The following is a 23,414-nucleotide window of genomic DNA, read 5'->3' as shown; positions in this document are numbered from 1 at the left end:
GCATGTTTTACTAGAGCAGAGTGGAGCTGCAGATCCTTGCTAAGTTAACATACAAGGTGCTGCTGTAGTTTGGATCTGATGTGTCCTCAAAAGGTTGCTGCATTTAAAAGCTTGATCACCGTTTCTATTGTTAGTAGAAGGTGGTAGAACGTTTAAGATATGGGACCTGATGGAAGAAAATTCGGTCAGTGAGGAAGTATCCTGGAAGAAGACATTGCAACACTTTCATGTCTGACCTTCTTTCCCAGCCACCATAAGGTGAACAGCCTCCTGCCCTGCCCTTGCCATCCACTCCCTGCGATATACTGTGTCTTTACATATCAAAGGCAACAAGGCCAGGTGGGCGTTGACTATCCAAAAATAAACCCTTCCTGATGTAAGTGGATTTCTCTCAGATACTTATTACAACAGAAACCTTACAAACGCAGGTATTTAAGAAGAATTACATATGTCTTTGTGAAAGACTTAGATTAAAATACTAATTCCACTATCATACAATATACATTATGAGATGATGTTAAATGATAAAACAGTAAGAAGTTATAGATCTCTTAAATCCTAGATTCCTTAGTAGTCATATTTAATTAGTAATCCCGATGATTATATATGAGGCTGTACATGAAAGTATTTTTCATAGTGTGTTAATACACAATAAATTTCAATGAATCTTAATCACTCCCAATACCACTAAAGGGCAAGGAAATAATCTTCACTTTGTATGAATGCCTTTTGACTAGATCAAGAAACCCAACTTACAAAAGAGATGGTTACAAAGAGAAAAGGAGAACATATTAAATGGACATGTATACCAGGACAACTATTGAAAGTCAAACCCAAAGAAATAAAGCATAATACACATACAATTTGGGTAAATAATGCATTTGTGAGGGAATGGTGGGACAAAGGCATATGTGGAGTTGGTTAGTAGTTCTAGGGATGTTACTAGGAGATGTTATATGGGTAGGGAAGCAAAAAGCTTCTGGTAGATAAGAGTTATTTCAGAGCTTGTTTACTCAGGTTTATTGCCGGCCCAATTACCAGTATCTGGTGAGCCAAGGTTATTTTCTGGCCTTGGTATGTTGAAGGACATCAACTCCCAAGGGACTCTTTATGGCTTTCTGCATGAAATCACAAATAGCCAAATACTTCACCGGAACTTGCATTTCCTCAAGTGATTCTTTTTTTAAATAAACAACATACTGATTTGACATATCATGAGATGCATGCGATTGACTCCTTCCCAACCACATCCTCTCCCTGTTCTGGGACACAAAATTTCTGAAATAATACTCAGCAGAAGTGACGATATCACATCACAGCTCACACTTAGACAGCCATGTTCTTCATACCAGGAAAGGATAGGGCACCAGACTTATAAATCCCAGTATGGGAATTTAAAAATGTCTTTGCCAAGAAGTATGACAACAGAAACTGCTCCTTGTAGAACCGGCTGTAGAATTTTCGCATACTCATAACGAAACTTTTTCTTCTATTGACAAAATGTCATTCGTTAAAATTGTGGCCACAGGGCTTACCAGCAGGGTTGACTTCTCGGTACTTAGTGAACTCATTTTCCCAAGAGGAAATCCCTAGAAGAGAGTGCAGGAAACAGCCTAGTTCCCTGGTATCAGGGCTTCTTCTAACACATGAGTCATTGATAAACCATGACTAATAAAGACTTGAACTCAGAGTAGACACTGTTTCAAGTGTTTCCTTACACTGAGTATTAATCATCATAATTCAGGAGATTGGGCTCAAAGATGATTTTTAAATCTTTTTATTTCATTACTTTATTTACTTTACATTCCAATTACAGCTTCCCCTCTATTCTTTCTTCCTAGTCCCTCCCTCTCACCTTACCTCCCCCAATCCTCCTCCTGTTCTTCTAAGAGAAGGGAAGGCCTCCAATGGACATCAGTTGGTCTCGGCTTTTTAACTTGCAATAGAACTAGATGTATCTTCTCCTATCGAGGCTAGACAAGGCAACCTAAATAGGTGAAAAGGATCCAACAGAGTCAGAGACAGCCCTTGCTCCATTTGTTAGGTGACTCACGTGAAGATCAAGCTGCAAATCTGTTACCCATGTGTATGGGGCTTAGCTCTGTCTCGTACATGCTCTTTGATTGGTGGTTCAGTCTCTGTGGCCTCTATGGGTACACATTATTTTATTCTGTAGATTTTCTTACAGAATCATTGAATGGGATCATTCATTAGCTGGGATGTAGCATATTTCTCCTCATATAAGCTGTGCATTTTTATTTTCCTTCAAGACATTGACATGCTTTTAACTTGTACTTTGTTTAACTCAACATTAATAAGCCTCCCTTGGGACCCCTCTGGCTCACTCAATCCCTCCTTGCCCCCTCTAACACAGGATTTTCCAAGATCTACTTAATGTTTGGCTGTGGGTCTCTGCAGGAGTTGCCATCAGTTGCTGGGTAAAGCCTCTCAGAGGACAGTTAAAATTTGTATCAAGTAAGAGAAAGATGATATAAATGAACTTTGAGTGGCTACAGTGCTCACCCTTAACTACTAACATATTATCCATGTTATTTTACATATGCTATGGCAACACTAGGCTATTAAAATTACATGACAATCAGACAGGGAAGAAGGGATGGAGGCAGAAGAAGCTGGAAGAAGAGAAGAGGAGGAGAAAGCAAAAGGAGGGGAGGAAGGAAGGAAGGTATGGTTTAAATCCTATGCTCGAATTTTTAAAATAAATTACTGAAAACATTATATGTTATGTCTGTGTATGATTAAATCCCCAAATAAGTAGTTTGGGTACTAGTTCTCATAGGAATTCAGGACAGAAAAGATTTCTCATAGGAGTCTGAGCCTAAAATGTAAAGATTTGTGCCGGATATTTCAAAACTGGCTTTCCTCTGAAAACTGGGCTCTCTTAATGGTTGGTGCAGTTTCCCGAACCACTGATTTGTCATCCACATTGAACATCATTTCTGGGATCATTCATTAGCTGTGATGTCGCATATTTCTCCTCATATAAGCTGTGCATTTGTATTTTCCTTCAAGACATTGACATGGTTTTAACTTGTACTTTGTTTAACTCACCATTAATAAGCCTCCCTTGGGACCCCTCTGGCTCATAATCAATACCATCCTCTCAGCATTGCTAACGTTCTACAAACATAGAGAAATCTTGCCAACGTATGTATTTAGTGGCAAGGTTATGTAACATGGATTTTATAAATTTGTATGTTATTTGAAGCACATTTTCAATTTCAGTGTCCAGTTCATTAAAGAGAGATAAGATTTCTGCACAACACCTATCCCAGACTAAGATGTCAGCCGCTAAGCTGCCATCTTGCGGCAAATGACACTCGCTGTTAAAAAAAATAAAGAGAAAGCAAGAAAGAGGGAGAGAGAGAGAGAGAGAGAGAGAGAGAGAGAGAGAGAGAGAGAGGATTCAACATTTCATCAAGAATCATGATTTTCATGTTATTATTCCCTTAAAGGATGATTCTCTGTGTTTTTCACAAGTTAGTTGAATGTTTATCATTGTGAGAATTTAATATTACCTTATTTTCATGCAAACTAGGACGAAATGGTTCAGCGTGATTATCTCCAGCATTAAAGTCTCGGTATTGTCTACTTCCTTCTGGAAAAACACAAATTAAAGACAATAAAATGAAGTCTACCTTCACATTTCTTCCCTTGAGCTCATTCATTCTTCCTAAAGTTGATGAAACACATGTTGAAGTCTTCCTTATTTGTCTGCGGAACAGCTTGTCTCTCACTCCTTACACTCCACTTTCCCTTGAGCAAGCTTACTTAGTCCAATCTTAAGATTAAGATTCGTATTGGGGCTTGAAAGGTACCTCTGGCTGGAGAATGAATGAAGGGAAATTTCCCTTTGAGAACAGTTCTGTTTGCCTATGTTACTGTGCAACCAATAAAGGCACCTCCTGGAAGTTTAATTGTGCATAGTCTGACTACATAAGTCTGTATCTCTAATCCTGTGTTCCCCCTTTACCAGATGTTTGAACTTCAGCAAGCCACTTAAGTTTTTCATGACACCTTCCCTTCAAACTAAAAAGGATGAACATAGAAACATATATGTTGTAGTGTTTATAAGGATACTCAGTGATTTAACAGGAATATTTTGGTAGTGCTAGACAGAGCATAAGCATACACACACCCACACACACACAGAGAGAGAGAGAGAGACAGAGAGAGAGAGAGAGACAGAGAGAGAGAAAGAGAGAGACAGACAGACAGACAGAGAGAGAGAGACAGAGAGAGAGAAAGAGAGAGACAGACAGACAGACAGAGAGAGAGAGACAGAGAGAGAGAAAGAGAGAGACAGACAGACAGACAGAGAGAGAGAGACTTGTGGGATAAAATAACTTACTACTTGCTATTGTTTTTTTCCCCTCTGTAATGTTGAGTCACCCTCCTGATGTTTGCATCTAAGTACTCCATCTTTTTGCCTTTTCTAAAGTGACTTAGCAAATGTTTATTGAGTCCTTAATATGTGATAGAAATAATCCTAGGTACTGAAACTACAAGAATGAAAGGACAATTTGTTTTGGATATCATGCAGTCCACGCGCAGAAGGTATTATTCAATAAAAGGTACATTTGTAAATAGCATAATTTTAGAAATTCAAAAAGTATCTTGTGATAGTGTTTGGGGAGACATGAACAAACATCTATTCTCCCCCAGACAGGAGAGTAAGGACAGATTAAAGTAATGATACACCGAAGTCCGACTTAGAGAACAAGTAGACTATATTGTAATTACTTAGAGGAGCAAAAATGACTCAGAAACAGCTAGTTCCATCACCAAGCATGGGTGACTGCTCCTGAAAGCTGGAAACCTGGAGCCCACTGCAGAATCTGTAGATAGCTCCACAAGTTAAAGAGAGTCTCTACCAGACAGCTCAGCTGGTATCTGTTTTTTCTAGGCATTTTTTGGCTTATCTGAAAGTATCTCTCTTCAGGCCTTCATTCTGCTTATGCATGCAGGAGGAATGGATTTAATGAAGCTGGTTTTGTGGATTTCCTGAAGATCTTGAGTGACTTATTTCCAGAGCTTAATGAGCTTCCTGGAAGATAAAATGTTTCGATTCCCATTAGAATATTTTCTTAAGGGGTTTCCCTCCAAGGACAGCTTTAATCTCAAAGGAAATTGGCACACAGCATAAAACAACAGAAATCGTAAGTGTCTGTAAACAAGAGTTGAATTTACAAAAGTAGAAGTATTAAAAAGAGGTAGTTGGGCATGAGAGACATTAGGGAATAATAAGGTCACGTCTCGGTTTTCTTTTCAATGATCATGTGTTGTTTCATCTTAAGAGCTAGGAAATCCTGTCCAGAGAAGGAATTATATTTACAAACAGAAAAAATGAAATGGCTACAAGAAACCTAAAGGAAATAATTGAAGACACTGCTAAGAACCCTAAGAACCCCCAATCACAGAACACAAAATTAAGTAATAGAAAACTGTGATTACCTCATACTAAGGCATTTCTACACAGCAAAAGAAACAATAGAATGAATGACAATTTACATAATGAAATAAAATATTTGCAATTCATACATCTGAAAAGAATTGAAATTTAGAATATAAAAGGATCTCAGTAACATGAGCTAATGTCCACATAGAAGAGAATACATCACATATTTGTCTTTCTGGGTTGGGATACCTCACTCAAAATGATTTTTTTTTTCTTCTAGATCGTTCATTTTTCTGTGAATGTCATGATGACATATTTTCCGTGGTTGAGTGTAATTTTTTTGCTGATAATATACTCATTTTTTAAATTTTATTGGATATTTTATTTATTTACATTTCAAATGTTATTCCTTTTTCCGATTTCCCCTCCACAAACCTCCTATCCTATCCCCCACCCCTGCTGCTATGAGGGTGCTCCTGCACCCACTCACTCCCATCTCACTGTCCTGGCATTCCCATACACTGGGGTATGAACATGTCACAGAACCAAGGGCCTCCCCTCTCTGATGCCAGAGAAGGTCGTTCTCTGGTACATATGCAGCTGGAGCCATGGGTCCCTCCATGTGTACTCTCTGATCGATGGTTTAGTCCCTGGGAGTTCTGGGTGATCTCGATGGTTGATATTTTTGGTCTTAATGGGTTTTAAACCCCTTCAGCTCCTTCAGTTCTTTAACTAAGTCCTCCATTGGGGTCCCTATGATCAGTCCAATGGTTGGCTATAAGCATCTGTATCTGTATTCATTAGGTTCTGTATATGGGATGTATTCCCAGGTAAGGCAGTCTCTGAATGGCCTTTTTTCAGTCTTACCTCCACACTAGAAGAGGGCATCTGGTCCCATTACAAATGGTTGTGAAACACCGTGTGGTTGCAGGGAATTGAATTCAGGAACTCTGGAATGAGCAGTTGGTGCTCTTAATGACTGAGCCATCTCTCCAGCCCATCATTGTTTTTATAGTTCAGTAGTACTCTATTGTGTAAATGTAGCACATTTTCTGTATCCATTCCTCTGTTGAAGGACATTTGTGTTCTTTCTAGCTTCTGCATATTATAAATAAGGCTGCTATGAACATAATGGAGCATGTGTCCTTGTTATATAACAGAGCATCTTTTGGGCATATGCCCAGGAGTAATATAGCTGGGTCCTCAGGTAGTACTATGTGCAATTTTCTGAGGAACCATGAGACTGATTTCCAGAGTGGTTGTACCAGCTTGCAATCCCACTAACAATGGAGGAGTGTTCCTCTTTCTCTACATCCTTAATCAAACATGTCTGATATTCATAAATGAAAATACAGAAGAGAACAGAGATTACAGAAATTATTGTCTTGGTTCCTATCATTTAAAACAAAACTTTATTAATATTTAAGTGAAGTAAAAATGAAGAAATGCCATAAATATTCAACAGCATTGGTGAGGAAAGAATATTGATTTAACTATCTGTAATATCTAAGTGTTTGTTGCCTTAAAGGATTTTGGCTATAACTCCCAAAACAATTACAATTATTTTTGATAGATGTAGCATCACAGAGAATTGAGTTCAAATCTAGTATTATCAATATTTTAACAATTAATGTTTATTATACTATTCAATTTCAGTAGATCAGTTCCATATGTAGACTATATATGCATACAATTATGTTTTTTAATTTTTTATTATATATTTCTTTACTTACATTTCAGATGTTATTCCCCTTCCCAGTTTCCTGTCCATAAGCCCCCATTACCTCCCCTCCCCCTCCCCCATACAGGTATTCACCCCATATGTCCCCCTTACTGCCCCCCCATATTCCCCTGCACTGGGGGTCCAACCTTGGCAGGACCAAGGGCTTCCCCTTCCACTGGTGTCCCAACAAGGCTATTCTCTGCTGCATATGCAGTTGGAGCCCTGGGTCAGTCCATGTATAGTCTTTTGGTAGTGGTTTAGTCCCTGGAAGCTCTGGTTGGTTGGCATTGTTGTTTTTATGGGGTTGCAAGGTCCTTCAACTCTTTCAATACTTCCTCTAATTCCCCACAAGGGGGTCTTGTTCTCAGTTCAGTGGTTTGCTGCTAGCATTGACCTCTGTATTGGACATGCTCTGGCTATGTCTCTCAGGAGAGATCTATATCAGGTCCCTTTCAGCATGCACTTTTTAGCTTCAATGTGGGGCAGGCTCTGAATGGCCTTTCCTTGAGTCACTGCTCTAAACTTTGCTTCCATATCCTCTTCTATGGATACTTTTTCCCTTTTTAAGAAGTTAACTTTAATTTTTTCCAACCTTATTTTTAATGATAGTTCTTAAAACTATCTTGACCTCCCTTTTAGTCTACCACCCACCAGAGGTAGTGGGAAAGAAAGGATACACGGAAGTGAACCTGTTTAGAAATTTGGCAAAGTAATCAAAGGAGGTAGAGGGAGTGAGGGATATGGGAGGGCGAGGGGAGGGGAAAGGATAAAAGGGAGGGTAGGATCAGATATGGGAAGAGACAGGAAGAAAGTCCAGAGGGCTAGGAGAATTAACAGAAATATGTAGCAGTAGGGGATGGGACATGGGGGGGGAACCACTAGAGAGCCCCAGACACTAGGGAAGCAAGAGGATCCCAGGACCCAACAGGGATGACATTAGCCGAGGCAAGATAGAACCTGAAGAGACCACCTCCAGTAGATAGGCATGGCCTCCAGTTGAGGGATAGGGCCACACTCCCTTCTCAAGTTTTTTAACCTAGAATTTTTCCTGTCTAAAGAAAGTGAGGGGACAAAAATGGAGCAGAGATCGAAGGAAAGGCCATCCAGAGACTGTCCCACCTGGGAATCCATCCCATCTGCAGACACTAAGCCCAGACAATATTGCTGATGCCAAGAAGTGCTTGCTGACAGGGAGCCTGGTATAGCTGTCCCCTGGAGGCTCTGCCAGCATTTGACCAATACAGATGTGGATGCTCACAGACAACCATCAGACTGAGCCCGGGAACCCCAATGGAGGACTTAGGGAAAGGACTGAAGAAGCTGAAGGGGATTACAACCTCATAAAAAGAACAACATTATCAACTAACCGGAGCTCTTGGAGTTTCCAGAGACTAAATTACCAACCAAAGAGTACACATAGATGGGTCCATAGCTCCTGCTACATATCTAACAGTTAGTGGATTGCTTTATCAGGCATCAATGGAAGGGGAGGTTCTTGGTCCTGTGGAGGCTTGTTGCCCCAGCATAGGGAGATGCTCTAGCAGTCAGGTGAGGCAACAGTGGGTGAGTAGGTTAGGGAGCACCCTCTTAGAAGCAAAGAGGAGGAGGGATGTGATGGAGGATTGTGGATGGGAGACCATGAAACAAGACATTTGAAATGTAAATAAATAAAAGAAAATAATTGAAAAAAAAAGGGGAAGAAAGAAAAGGTTCTTTGGAGCAACTCCAGTCTGTGTTGTCTGGAAATCAGCAGTTCAGTTCACAGAAGTCAGTAGCAGCAGCTCGATCCACTAGCAAACACTTCATGGAATTACCAACAGTGCAGTTCAGGAGCAACAGTGGTGGCACGACCTAACAGAGACCACCAGGCCTCAGTCAAATCTGTACACATCAGCAGGAGCAACCAACAGCAACACCAGAAGAGTCTTGGCTGTGCTTCTCTCTCTCTCTCAGTGAAGCAAAAAATCAGAGAAAATGCCAGACTTACAAGCACTGCATAGGTAGCTGTACCAGGAAGGCAAGCTCAGCCTGTCACTGTACATTGAGTCATTTTTATACCCTCCAAACATCATGTGTCCTTTTTTCAGCATGGGTCCTGCCCCAGCCATGTGTCTGTCTCTGGTGATATCACTATGCCAATAAGCACAAGTCTGAGAAAGCCTCAAGAAATTACAGCATACCACCAGAAGTTTTTCTCTCTATGGAATCCCGACAAATGGAGCACAACTAAGCAATGTCAGGCAAACCAATACATGCATGTCATTATCAAATAGTCCTTCATCGTGTATCCTTTCACATGGTTGCTTTAACAGAACAACCTTTCACTTGTGTCTACATCCTTTATGAGTCTGCCTTAGCCTTTCATCTATGACCACTTCAGGAAAACAGTCCTTTAAGTATTTGCTCCAGCAAAACACCATCCAACACAGCTGACTTTCCAAACAGTCTTCATGTTTCTACTTAAACTGAATAATAATTGTAAAAATACACCATATTTTCTTAATCTATTCCTTGTTTAAGGGACATCCAGGTTGTTGCCAACTTCTGGTTATTATGAAGAGATCAGTAAAGAACATGTTTGAGTAAGTGTTTTTGTGGAAGAATGGAACATCCTTTGGGTATATGCCTAAGAGTGGTATAACCAGATATTGGCTTGATTCCCATCTTCCTGGTGAACTGCCATACTGATTTTCATAATGGCTGTTCAAGTTTTCACTCACACCAATTATGGATTAATGTTCCCCTTACCCCACATTCTCTCCAGCATGGGTTGTCACTGGTTGTCTTGATCTAACCATTCTGGTAGGTGTATGATGAGGCCTCAAAGTAGTTTGAATTCAAATTTCCTAATGACAAATGATATTGAACATTTCTCTGTTTCTCAGTTTACAGAAAATTCTTTTATATCTGTACCCCATTTTATTTCTTTCTCAGTCCGTTTGTCATTTGTATATAGGAAGGCTACTTACTTGTATGTGTTAATTTTGTATTCAGCTACTTCACTGAAAGTGTTTGTCAGCTGTAGGAATTTCCTGCTGGAATTTTTAAAGTTACTTATGTATACTGTCATTCTGTCTACAACTAAATATACTTTGGCTTCTTATTTTCCACATTTTATTCCCTTGATCCCTTATAGTTGCCTTATTGCTTATTGCTTTAGATAAGTCTTCAAACACTATATTGAATAGATGTGGAGAGAGTAGACATGTTTTTCTCGTGGAATTGCTTTGGGTTTCTCTCCATTTAATTCGATGTTGTCATGGGCTTGCTGAAAAATGATTTTACTATGTTGAAGTATGTATGCCCCTTGTATCTCCAACCTCTCCAGGACTTTCATCATAAATGGGTGTTGAGTTTTGTCAAAGACTTTTTCAGCCTCTAATGAAATGACCATGTAACTTTTTTGTCTTTCAGTTTGTTTATATCATGGACTACATTTACTGATTTATGTATGCTGAACATCCCTGCATTTCTGAAATGAAGCCTATTTGATCACAGTGGAAGAAGTTTTTGATGTGTTCTTGGGTTCGGTTTGCAAGTATTTTATTGAGTATTTTTTCATGTATGTTCATAAGGGAAGCTGATCTGTAATTCTCTTTATCTGTTCGGTCTTCATGTGGTTTGGTTATCCAGGTAGCTATGGCCTTGTAAAATAAATTGGGCAATATTCTTTCTATTTCTGATGTGTGGAATAATTCAAAAAGTATTGCCATAAATTGTAGTTTGAACGTCTGGTAGAATTCTGCACTAAATCCATTGGCACTGGGCTTTGTAATTAATTTTTTAAATGAAGAAACAAGTATGAGATGACAAGGGTTCTTCACCCATAAGAGCTCTGTACATACCCTTGAGCTCAATGAAATTTCTATTCATAAGGAACTTTTGCCTGAAGTGTTAACACATATCATTCATATATATATATATACATATATATATATATGAAATTTGTTTGTTACATCTCTGTATATCCAAATGCTGTGTATTAATCATGTATACTCATAGAATACAGAACATATATACATAGGAAAATATCACAGCAAATCAAATTAATTTTACAATTAATATTATTTAAATTATAAAGACTTTCAAAATTCAAATATAATCTTACATAAAAGGGATCACGAGAGGTGGCTAGAGTCCTTCACAAATCAGAACTGCATTTACATCCTTGAATTCCATGAGATTACTATTCATAAAAAAACTATCCCTATTTCTTTTACCTAATTGTGTTTGCTGTTGGTTTCCAACTGAACAACTGAACTTTTTTCAATGCCTTAACTCTTCTAGCACTAAACCTGTGAATTTGCTTCTTCATACCTTCATCACTGACTCCCACCCTGATTTTCCTTGTATACCTCTGCACCATGAGCAGGCCTTCTACACCCTACATGTGCCAAGTCTCTGGATATATATTTTGAGAGCATTCTTCCATAATATTTTCTGTTTTCTGCCATAGATACAGGAGCTAAAAGATGAAACAGAAAAGGATCCATGTGTGTCCACTTCAGATTCTGAGAAGGAAATAGTCGAGTCAAAGGAAAAGACCTTGCTGAAAGAAATAAATAAAGAAGGACTGATCTGCAAGGAAATACAATGACCACTGTATGGTAGAATCAAGTTGTTGACAAAGTGAGGGATTAAGTTTTAAAAAAGAAAAAAAAAACCTGCTTCTTAACAAGTGTACACAGTATAACCTCAGAGAACACGGTATTCAGATCAAGTTGGCAGGCAGCACAAAGGAAAGTGCAGTAGCTAATAACGAGACGTCAGTCCTAAGAATGTAGACACAGTCATATGAGCATGGTAATAAGTAGGAGGGGAAAAAAACTAGAATCAAGTATCCTTTCCATTAAATCCCTGTAGTTGTGTTGCAATACCACTCATTTGTCACGAATCAGAAGAAATGTGTGAGACTCAGTTGACAGAAGATGAAAAGCAAAGATTTCAGGTAAGAAATTACCCATGAATTGCATACCTGATGCAGAGAGGAGCTCAAAGCATAAAATCATTGGCTGATCTGCCTCTTCAACTACTGCTCTCCTATGGAAAAGGTTAGAAGTTTTAGATGTAGGACTATTCTCTAACAACTCAAGTGAGGCAAGAAAATCACTTCTTAGAGACTCTAAACATTTCCCATTTGATGTCTTTGATTTCCAGTCATGGAAACTAATGCCCTCACAGAAAAGCAAAAGGATGTGGTTGCATAGGAATTCAAGCAGGTCACTGGGCACATTGTAGGCCAAGCTGCTAACTACATAATAAAATAGTTCAGAGTAACACCACTGAGAAATTGCATTTTAATGTTCCTAGCTTCTCTAACTAAAGAGACTATGAGTATTCTAAAACCAATATATGCCCTCAAACTAAAGCAAAGGCAGATGTTAGCTTTCAAAGACACAAATTAATGTTTATACTCATCTCCTCTCAAAGTTCTGTTGCTTCAGTCAGGCAAGAAAAGTTAGTCCTGGTATTAGTGGAGCTTTACATCTTCAGATTAAAAGACAAATGTACGCTTAAAATGCCTGAGTCACCAAGGTTTTGGACCAAGGGAAATCATTCTGTTTTTCAGAAAATAGAATGCTTCCCTTGATCTTTATGGAAAGGACTAAAATTACCATGAAATGTAGTTTTGTTTTTTTATTACACCCAATCATATATATACACGTGTGTGTGTTAGATGTGTGTGTGCATGTGTGTGTGTGTGTGTGTGTGTGTGTGTGTGTGTGAGAGAGAGAGAGAGAGAGAGAGAATGCTTATATCATTGACATCCTTCATTTCCCTACAATTGTGGACATTTGGCACGGAAACAGTGAAAGCACAAAATAAACTTGAAAGGCTGAATGGCAAATGTTTGCTAAACGATTGCTATAGAAATTTAAAAACTCTTTCTTTTGATCTTAGGGTCAATGATTTCAAAGATTCACTGCTTATTGGCTCTTCCTTGAAAAGGCTCATTAAGTATATAAAGGCTGCTTCCTTGACTTCAGCAATGTATTTCTTTCACACTTGTTCTGAAAATACCAGCAATGGGTAAATTGATACTGAAGGCTTCTAGACAGATGACACAGCAATGTAAATTCACTCCAGTCCACATTCACGAACACTGTTAGGAAATCCTATTACCTACTTCAATTCCTATTCCCCTGAGGCATTCCAAACCTTACCTGCTCTCTTCAGAACACCTAATCAGGGACAGCTACATTGCAGGGCCCAATACAAAATCTGAAGTCAAGAGTCACTGTTTTAAAGGGGGAAAAGAATTTTCTCTCTTTCCAGTCTCTGACTCAACTTACAACAATTTTCCTCCTCTTTTATCTGAACTTATTCTAGGTGACAAAAATGTTATGCTTTGATGGCATACAAAGGTATATTTTACTGTACCTATACATTGTAGAATGGCTAATTAAGCCTATTAATACATTCATGAATTTATATGTTTATTGAGTGGTATGAACACTAAAATCTATTCTTGTGGCAAGCATTGAGTATCTATCAAGTCACCATGTGGTGTTATAGATCTTCTGAACTTATTCCTTGTGTTTAAATGAAATATGTCTGCTTTGTTCAACTTCTCACCAAACCTCAGTTCATCTGGCTCCTGACAACCAGCATTCTACTTTCTATTTCTTTTTTGAATTCCACATACAAAGATCAGGCTATATTTCTCTTATGCTGGCCTGATTTCACTATGCATCCAGCTTCATCCACATTGTTACAAATTAAGGTATTGTCCTTTTAAGTCTAAAAATGTAATACACTGTATAAATAGACACATTTTACTCATCCAGTCAACCAACCACTGATAAACGCTGATTTTTTTTCATTTTCATCAAGTTACTTTTTTTCTTATTTCTCTGTTTCATTTCTTTAATGTTGTCAAAATAAACAGTTCTTTAGGTATACACTTTGCAAATATTTCTTTTACTGACTAGAGGCTTTCTTTTGTTATATAGAAGCTTTTGAGTTTGATACAGTCTCCATTGTCAGATGAAAACTATTTTAGTATAGAATAGAGTTTATTTAGGTCATAGGGAGTGGAGTTGAGAGGGTTGTAGAGACAAAGAAAGGGGAGAGAGAGAGAGAGAATAAAGAGTAGAGGCCAGTTACGAACACAAGGAAAGAGAAGGGGGAGGGAATGGGGAGACAAGAAAGAAGAGGGTAAGAGAGTAAGGGAGCAAGGGCGCCACATGAAAACTTGCAGGCATTATTTTTTCTCCTTCAACCATGTGGTTCCTATGCACACAGCAAACCAAAAACTAAAATGCAGCTCTCACCTTTAAAAGAATAAGAGTTAGTTTATTCTGGAGCCACATTTGAAGAACCATGTACCACGCACATAGATTTAAGTTACTACAAATTCTATGTTCTATGGTGGAAACTGTTTTGTGATCTTTTTATGGCTTTACAGAACAAAGAAAGTCATAAATCAATACAAGTTTAGAATGCATTGTGAGTTCATCAGAGAGGCAGGTACAGCAAGAGGGAAAAGCTAATTCTATAGGCCTCAGAGGTCAAGTAATAACATTATTGGTTTGTGAGGTGGTAGAAGCTTGTGGTCTGCTAAGTTCATAGATGTTACTTCTGATACAGAGAACAAGAAATGGCTATTCAAGAGGCTAAAGTCAGATCAGAAGTGGTAATCAACCCGAACACTTGCAACATTCCAACGTTTTCATATCACTGCAGTTCTAACTCATCAGTCTCTACAGGCAAGTTTCTTTCCAGGAATTCTTAATAATAATTGCAATGACCAAACTCAGACCATAAGGCTTGAGGGCTGGTGCCACTCTCATCAGCCTTTAAGTAATCTTATATAGTATTTAAAAGTGCAATTCATTATTCTGCATATATGTATATATTCATAGATTTCCCCTGTACACTTTGTTGAAGAGTGTTCAATAGGATACCTATTGAAATGAAAGTCAGTTATAATGTGTGGGTTTGTTTTGTGGTATTTATTCTATTACAGTGTTCTCTTTTATGCTACCATTATACTGTTTTGAGTACTATAACTTTATAATAGGTTTTGAGGTATGAAAATGTGTGTTCTTTAGCTTGGTCCTCATTTCTTAGATTCTTTTGGATGTTTAAGGTTATTTGAAATTGCATATTGTGGTACTTTGAATGAAAATGGCCTCCATAACTCCAATGTTTGATTATTTTGTGCCCAATTGGTGGAACTGTGTGGGAAGTATTGGGTGGTATGGCTTTATTGGATGAAATGTATTACTGGGGGTGGATTTTGATGTTTCAAAGATTTCTGTCATCCCCAGTGCTTTTTCTCTGCCTCCTACTCAAAAATTAAGACGTGACCTCTCATATATTCCTGCTGCCATGCCTTTGCTTCACCATAATGAACTTTAAGCCTCTGAAACCATAAGCCCAATTAAATGCTTTTTTTATAAGTTACCTTGACCATGTTATTTTCCACAGTGATAGAAAAATAACCAAGACACATTAATTTTCTATTTTTTTTATTTCTGAAAAATCACCAATGAGATTTTATAAAAATTTTCATTTAATTTAATGATTATGTTGGTGGAAATGAATATAAATTTTAACATTAAGACAACCAACCTATAACAAGATGCATTTTCATTTTGTGTGTTCATATTCATCCTTATTAAATTCAGTAATATATTAAGCTGTTAGTGTACTAATGTTCTTACATCTTTGGTTCATTTTATTTCTAGGAATTTTTTCGCTGTAATGATCTTAATAAAAGAAGTTGTTTTCTGCATTTCATATTTAGATTGTTCCTTATTAGCCTCAAGTACCAATACTAATTTTAAATGTTGATTGTATATTCTCTAAGTTTGAGGAAATGGTTTATTAGTAATAGTGTTTTTATGAAGTCTTTAGAGTTCTCAATATACATAACCATGTTGTATTCAAAACCTAATAATTTTATTCCTTACATTCCAATTTATGCAGCTTTTATTTTTAATTTCTTTATGTTGTATAATTATGTTGATTATTATCATTATTTCAGCATTATATTGAATGTACAAAGCAAAACTTTTATCAGTGCCTTGTACCAGGTATTTGAAGATAATTTTTCAATTTTTTAGCTATAGACTTTTTAACGTACAAGTTTTGATGTTTATATGTTTCTCATGGTGAGGCATTGTTGAGTTTTGTCAATGTTTTCTGCTGCTCTTGATATGTTCATATATTTTCCCTACATTCTGACAGTTCACTACATTGATTTATATCTATGGGATACAAACAATTGCAATGCTGCAAACTGTGATTCACGTGTTATATTCCTTTTGATGTACTAATTACTGGCGGTTAGTAAAAAGATTGCTTGTCGTTGAGCTAGGACTTTTACATCAGCACTCACCAGGAATATTGGTGTGTGTATTACTTTCTATTAGTATCTTTGTCTGGCCTTGCTATCAGTGTAGTGTTGGCTTTGTATGAGATTTCAAATAGTCTCTCCATTTCCACTGGTGGTTTTATGAGAATAGCCCCATTTGAATGTTTGATTGCCACTAGGTGGAACTATTTGGGAAGGATTGGGGATATCACCTTGTTGGAGGAAGTGTATCACTGGGAATGGGTTTGGGGTTTCAAAAGCTTATTCCAGACCAGCTCTCTTTTCCTTCTCCCTGAAGATCAGGATGCAAAGCTCTCAGCCTCATGCTTGCCTGCCTGCCTGCCACCATGCTTCCTGCCATGATGATCATGAACTAACCCTCTGAAACTGTAAGCAAGGCCCCAATTAAATATCTTTTTCATAAGCATGACCTTGGTCATGGTGTCTCTTCACAATAATAGGACAATACCTAATACACCATAGTTTATAATGCTTTGGAAGAAGGGCTAGATCAGCAATGAAGAGCATTTACTCTCTTGCAGAGGATATGAGTTGTGATCCCAGCTACACAACCACATGTAACTCCAGCTTTAGAAGGATTCGACACCTTCTTCTACATTCCTTCACAGGCATGCCATTAGGTCACCTTAATCTAGACCATCCCTTACTGAAACTGCCTTCTGAGTCATTCTACAACATATCCAGCTGAAAATCAAAATTAACCATCAGAATGTGTTACCTCATAACAGGTTTGCACCATTGCGCCAGTGGACACATCTTGCTTGATCAACCTGTAGTGTGGCACACAGGGTCTAAGGTTAAGACCATGCTTTCCCAGCCACCTCTATAGTACCTTCAAGTACTACAAGTTCTAGGCAACAGGAAAAAAACATCTAACCTAATTCTTGCAACCAGAGCATCTGATATCTTCATCAGTATATTTAGCATCTAATTCTGGTAGGCATCTATGAACATAGCCAATTGTCTGTATTGTTTTTGGTGACATCAGGGAATTCCCTGATAAACAGCACATAAAGGGCAGGGGGAGCAACCTTGTGAAACTAGGATTCTAAAGTAATAACCTTTAGCTTTTGGAAGCAGCTTAGATGTAGTTTCTTTTGTTGCTTCTCTTAGACATTCTCTTTCATTTGATACTCAAGCATTACCTACAACATGTTCTATAGGGAGCGGCGGGGTAAAGCAAAGATGGCGCTGACATCCAGCCCCTTCTGAATGTAAACAACTTACCACGCATGCGCAGGCTTGTCCCCTTGCCAGGGCGGCAGAATGATAATGAGGTGATCTGGCGCCCTCCCGTGGTGAACAACAGTACTGCACATGCACGGGTTTTGCACCTGGCGTCAGCCTGGCTGGGGCGGTACTATGCTAATGGGATTGTTCATGCTGCGCCAATCTCTGGAGGACAAGTAGCTGGGATGATAGTGGGGTGATAGTGGGGTGACTCGTGCTCCGCCAATCCCTGAAAGATTATTAGCATACTGTTGTGTATATAAGGCGAGCGACTTTGCTGCTCGTGGTCCGTGTGTCAACAATGAAGTGGTCCTGCAGTAAAGGCTGTTGAGAAGAATCCGACCATGTTGCGTCTTCCTTGCCGGCCAAGGTGGGCACGACAATGTTCTAAGTTTAATACTTTCAAATCCTGTTTTTAGTGATGGTTCTGAAATGCTTTAACCTTCTTTGTAACCCACCACCTACCGGAGGTAGTGGAAAAGAAAGGATACGGGGGAAGTGGACCTGTTTAGAAAGGTTCTTTGGAGCAACTCCTGTCTGTGTTGTCTGGAAATCAGCAGTTCAATTCACAAGTTAGCAGCAGTGAGAGCTCACTCCATTCACAAACAGCTCACAGATACACTGGCAGACCAGTTAGGTAGAGTCAGGTTAAAAAGAGTGATGGCAATACCTAGCAGAGATAGCCAGGCCTCAGCCTCTGCACAAATCAGCAGGAAGGAACAACAGGAACACTAGAAGTTCTTAGCTGTGCCTCTCTCAGGGAAGCAAAAATCAGCGAAGATCTGAGACCCACAAACATTGCACAGCTAGCTGTACCAGCCAACCAAGCTCTGTCTCCGTCACTCCACAGAGTTCTATTTAAACCCTCTAAGCACCACGTGTCCTTTACATGCCTTCAGCACAGCTCTTGCCTCAGCACATGTATCCAATCAGCTCAAGTCTTTGGAAGAAGCGGCAACAAACTGCAGTACACCAGAAGTTTTTTGGTTTTGTTGGGGTTTTTTTTTGTTGTTGTTGTTGTTGTGATGGTGGTGGTAGTGGTTTTGTTTTGGTTTGTTTTTTTATTTGTTTGGTTTTGGGGGGGCATTTCTGTCTATAGAGTCCTGACAAATGCAGCTCAACCACACAGTGTAAGGCAGACCAATACATGTGTGTCCTTAGCAAAGAATCTTTTATCATGTGTCCTTTCCCATGCTTGCTTTAGCAGAACATCCTCTGTCCTGTGTCAGCTTCAGCAAAACATTCCTTCACAAGCCTGTCTTAGCCTTCCACACCTCGTTCACTTTAATGAAACGTTCTGTCATGTGTTTGCCCCAGCAAAACACCATCCAACTGACTTTCCAAAGAACCCCTAATTTTCCATTTCAACATGTCTCTGATATTACCATGAATTCTTAGATATTTATATTCTTGCAATTTGTGGAGGTATATGATTGCGACATTCATCTCTAGGGAAATTTCTGAATAATTTTCTTCTAAGAACCTGGATTGGCAAGGTGATCATACTCCAAAATTAAATGATTGGCCCCTTATTTATGCTCTCTTTTCCCTACCATATTTTGATCTGGATTTGTTCAGAGTTCTGAGGACTAATATCTGTAGTAGGTATGTCTGTCCCATTTTTGGTGATTACTGCATCTGTCATGCCTATGTAATTAACTCATTCATCAATTTCACAAGACACTGTCTTCCATCTAGTCCTCACTCGTCTTTTCTACCAGTGTCACCCTTTTTCATTTCCAGATTTATTTGATTTTATGCTTCTGTTCTGTTCTTTAATTTCACCAGGATTTTAGGAAAGCCTAGTAATAGATATGTTCAAGAAATTATGTAGAATGAAAAATTGTGTTGTCTGCCCTATTATATTGCTCTTAGATGAGAATTTCTCTCTTTTAGTTGTGATATACTGAAAGAATTTACATCCTGATGTTACTTCTTTTTTTTATCTTTGGTTACTTTTATTTTATTTTTGATTTTTATTGAGGCAGGGTTCCTTACTACACAGTCTGGCCTTGAACTGCCAATATTGCATCCAATCTCCCCCTGATTTCTGAGTATCCTTTATCATATATTTATAAATGTAATTTTCAGAACAGTATATGTGTAAAATAGATTCTGTACATGGCAACCAATATTTCAGCTGAATAAAATTGAATTTTAAAAAATTATATTGTATCCCATGTCACAAGAACATTTTTCTTAAAACTTGTTTCTCCTAAGTATGTGAGTGAGGTTTGTCCATCTGTCTGTCCCTGTACTTTATTATGTGTTTTATGCTGTGTAACATCCCATGCTGAATCACTACCATCATGGTTTTTTATACATTGGATTAATCAGTAAAGTGTGAAAATGGAGTTTATTTTCCATGGTAAGAATCAGAAGCAACTGGTTGAAGATTATCTGTTAAAAAGCATTGTCTAGAATTGGCAGGATAGCTTAATATATAAAGATGCTTACCACCAATCCTGATGGACTATGTTCCAGTTCCATCTGAAGGACGCAATGGTGGGAGGAAGTAACCAACACATGCAAGTTGTTCTTTAACCTCCCACACACACTGTGGCACATTTGTACACACACAGAGAGAGATACACACCACACACAGGAATATGCAAATAAAACGTAGTTAAAACATCATAGAATACTTTCTGACCTTTATGACTAGAAAAACAAATTCATTTAGAAAATAGAGTAAGTTGAAGTCTAGATTATAGGTATTTGAAAAAAGTTTTCAATTTGTAATTTTTAGCAACATGCTCCTGAACTTTTTATCTGAGTAGACATTCATATATTCTTTCCAGTAAACATTATAGCAACTCAAGAAATCCTTTTGTTGAGGCCATTTTACATTGCAACAAAGAGTGAAGGACAATTTGTTTTGTTCTACATTCTTGCCAGTACCTAATGTTGTCATTGTTTTGGATTTTGCTATTATAGTCTGTGTGAAGTGGTCTTTCATTTCAGTTTACACTTATCTAATGACATGGTATTGAACATTTTTGTTTTTGTGCTTTCTGAATATATTTTCTGGTAAAGTGTCCCCAACGTTAGCCCATTTTTGTAACTTTCTAATTAGAAGTGGCTTTAAGTGTTTGAGAAGTGGTTGTTTACATCATTTGTTCAATTTCTAATGGAATTACTTGGCATTTTTATTTGTAAGTGATCTTTCAGTTTTAAGTGTGTGTGTGTGTGTGTGTGTGTGTGTGTGTGTGTGCGCGCGCGCGCGCGCGCATGTGTGTATGTAATGGCGGATACATGAGTCACAGACCATGTATGGAAGTCAGAGGACAACTTTCTGGAGTCAGTTCTCTCCTTCCACCTTTACTTCAGTTCTGCAGATCAAATTCATATCAGTAGGTTTATGCTATAAGCACCTTTACCTGGTGAGCCATCTTACTCATCTATACTTTTAAATATTCACAACCTGTGAGAGGACTAGTTGCCAAATGTTTCCTCTTACCTTGTTTATTGTTTCATTTTGTTTCCATTGCTATACAGAAGCATTTTAATTTGAAGTAATCCCTTTTTTGCCTAATTTTTGTGGATGTTTTTAAACAATGAAACTTTTATTTCTTACAGAAGTACAAGGTCAAGCTGCCAGTAGATTCATTGTTTGGTGGCAGCTCACTTTCTGGTTCCTAGATAAATAATTTCTTGTTATTACAATCTTTTAAAAGTAGAATATAGTTATATTATTCCTCCTTCCTCCAAGCCCTTCCATGTCACCCAACTCTCCCTCTTGAATCCTTGGCCTTTTTGTCTTTATTATTGTGTATGAAATTTCTTTCTTCTACATTACCACGTCTATTGGCATGGTATTGTTCAAGTCTTATTCATGCATCCATATTGTTGAGGCAATTTCTGATTTTTAAAAAAACTGAGATTTTGGAGTGCTTCTCAGAAATGTCTTAACTATGCCGCACCATGAAGTATTTCCTACATGCTTCCTTTAGTGTTTTCAGAGTTGTGGGTGTTACATTAAGGCCTTTAGGTCATTTTCGGTTGTTTTAAATACAGTGAAATATGGGGCCACATTTCAATCTTCTATATGTGCCTATCATGTTTCACCAGCATCATTTAAGTCTATCCTTGCTTCAGTATATGATTTGATACCTAATGACTACTACTGTGTGTGTTTATTACTGCTTTAATCCAAGTTCCCTACTGTGGCACAGACCTCAATCAATGGAATTTTCATGGTTTTAATGTTGACATTTAGACTTTCTTTGTACACTTTAGAGCAGTCTTTTATCAGAAATCTCTTTTGCCAGTATTTTCTTTGTGTCTGTAGTTTTCCTTATTGCCTAGCCAGTGTTCTTTAGAAGATTCTACTCTTAAAAGCAAAACCAGGACATATCTAAAAGATAAAATATAGTATTATAAGAGAATGTGAACACTAAGTAGGTTGGTGGTGGTGAGTGCCTTTAATCTCAGCACTCAGGTGACAGAGGCAGGTGAAAGTTTGTGAATTCTAAGCCAGCCTCATCTACTGAGTGAGTTCCAAGATAGCCAGAGCTACCGAGAGAAAACTTGTATTGAAAAATAAACAAACAAAATTCAGACAAACAAGTGCCCTGGAGGTTTTGCTGGTTCGACTGCTGTATCCCATGTGTGTCAGTAGGTGGCAGAGAAGAGAGAGGCTGTGTCTATGCTGTCTTTTGACCTGTGAACATCTGAATGATTAGTAGACTAACATTCCTTGAAAATATCGAGCCTGTGACTGGTCTGGTGCAGGGGAGTCTTGGACAGGAGCTAACCTGAGATGACCACCAGTCCAGTGCTACACAGTCCTGTGGGTACAAGCCATGTCAAAGATAACCCCTGCCCAGTGTCACAATGCATGAGTAAATCTTAGAACTCCTGAGAACACTCCTGAGGTGACCCCAAGCACTAGAGGACCCCAAGAAACATTAGAGGAGCAAGTAAGTGGTAGAGAAGTTGAAGAAAAAGAGAAACTGAAAAATGTGGGCACAAAAAGGAAGGCAGAACAGGAGACTAGAGGGTAGTGAGGAAGAGCTTCATGTGAATACCTAGCAATGCCAGTTGGGACCATGGTGGGGTCCTGGCCTGTGCTGTCACTGGGGGTCAAGTCTGGGTCTACCGTACTGCAGCAACAGTGGTCAGTTACAACCAAAGGCCAGGAGGACAGCCCTGGTCTGGGCTGCTGCTCAGGAACATGTTGATATCTGAAGGCTGTGCAGAACTGACCCCACCCCTCACCTGGACACCTTGGGAGAGCAGGCCCCGGGGGCGTGAGAGCAAGAGAGTTGATCCTGCCTCTAGTCAGCTGCAAGACTCAGGAATGTGTCCCAACACATTGTGGGAGTTGTGAGTGAGCCTGCCTTGAGAGTATAAACATAGGAGAGCTGGCCCTGCCACTCATCTCCTGTGCAATGAGATGAGAGAGAAAATACCCTCTTTTGCCCCACCTTCCCTTCACCCCTAACCCCTCACACCTCACCCCTCACCACACTTCACACCTCACCCCACCGTTGTGTCAGGTGGAGACTTGGCCCCAGGATGATGAGCAGGAGGTTGGTCTTTCCCTCACCAGTTGTAATACCTAAGAGATTGGGCCCACCATGCCTTGGTAGCATGGTGACCCTGGGGGTGGGGACATGGATAAGTAGGCCCTGAGGGTATGAGTGTAGGACAGTTGGCCCTGACACTTGTCTGTAGTGCTTGACATCAATAAGGAA

The 23,414-nt window shown here is 38.8% G+C and overlaps 1 non-coding gene across 1 annotated transcript; it reads left to right on the top strand.

Moving 5' to 3' along the window:
• Positions 1-22,283: 22,283 nt before the first annotated feature.
• LOC116890566 lies at positions 22,284-22,412 on the top strand. The gene has a single exon (XR_004386736.1). It is a non-coding gene; the product is annotated as a small nucleolar RNA SNORA17 (small nucleolar RNA).
• Positions 22,413-23,414: the final 1,002 nt, after the last annotated feature.

This window comes from Rattus rattus, chromosome 1, assembly GCF_011064425.1.
Source record: "Rattus rattus isolate New Zealand chromosome 1, Rrattus_CSIRO_v1, whole genome shotgun sequence".
In the NCBI taxonomy this organism is placed as follows: Eukaryota; Metazoa; Chordata; class Mammalia; order Rodentia; family Muridae; genus Rattus; species Rattus rattus.
This window is presented reverse-complemented; position numbering and strand designations above follow the sequence as displayed.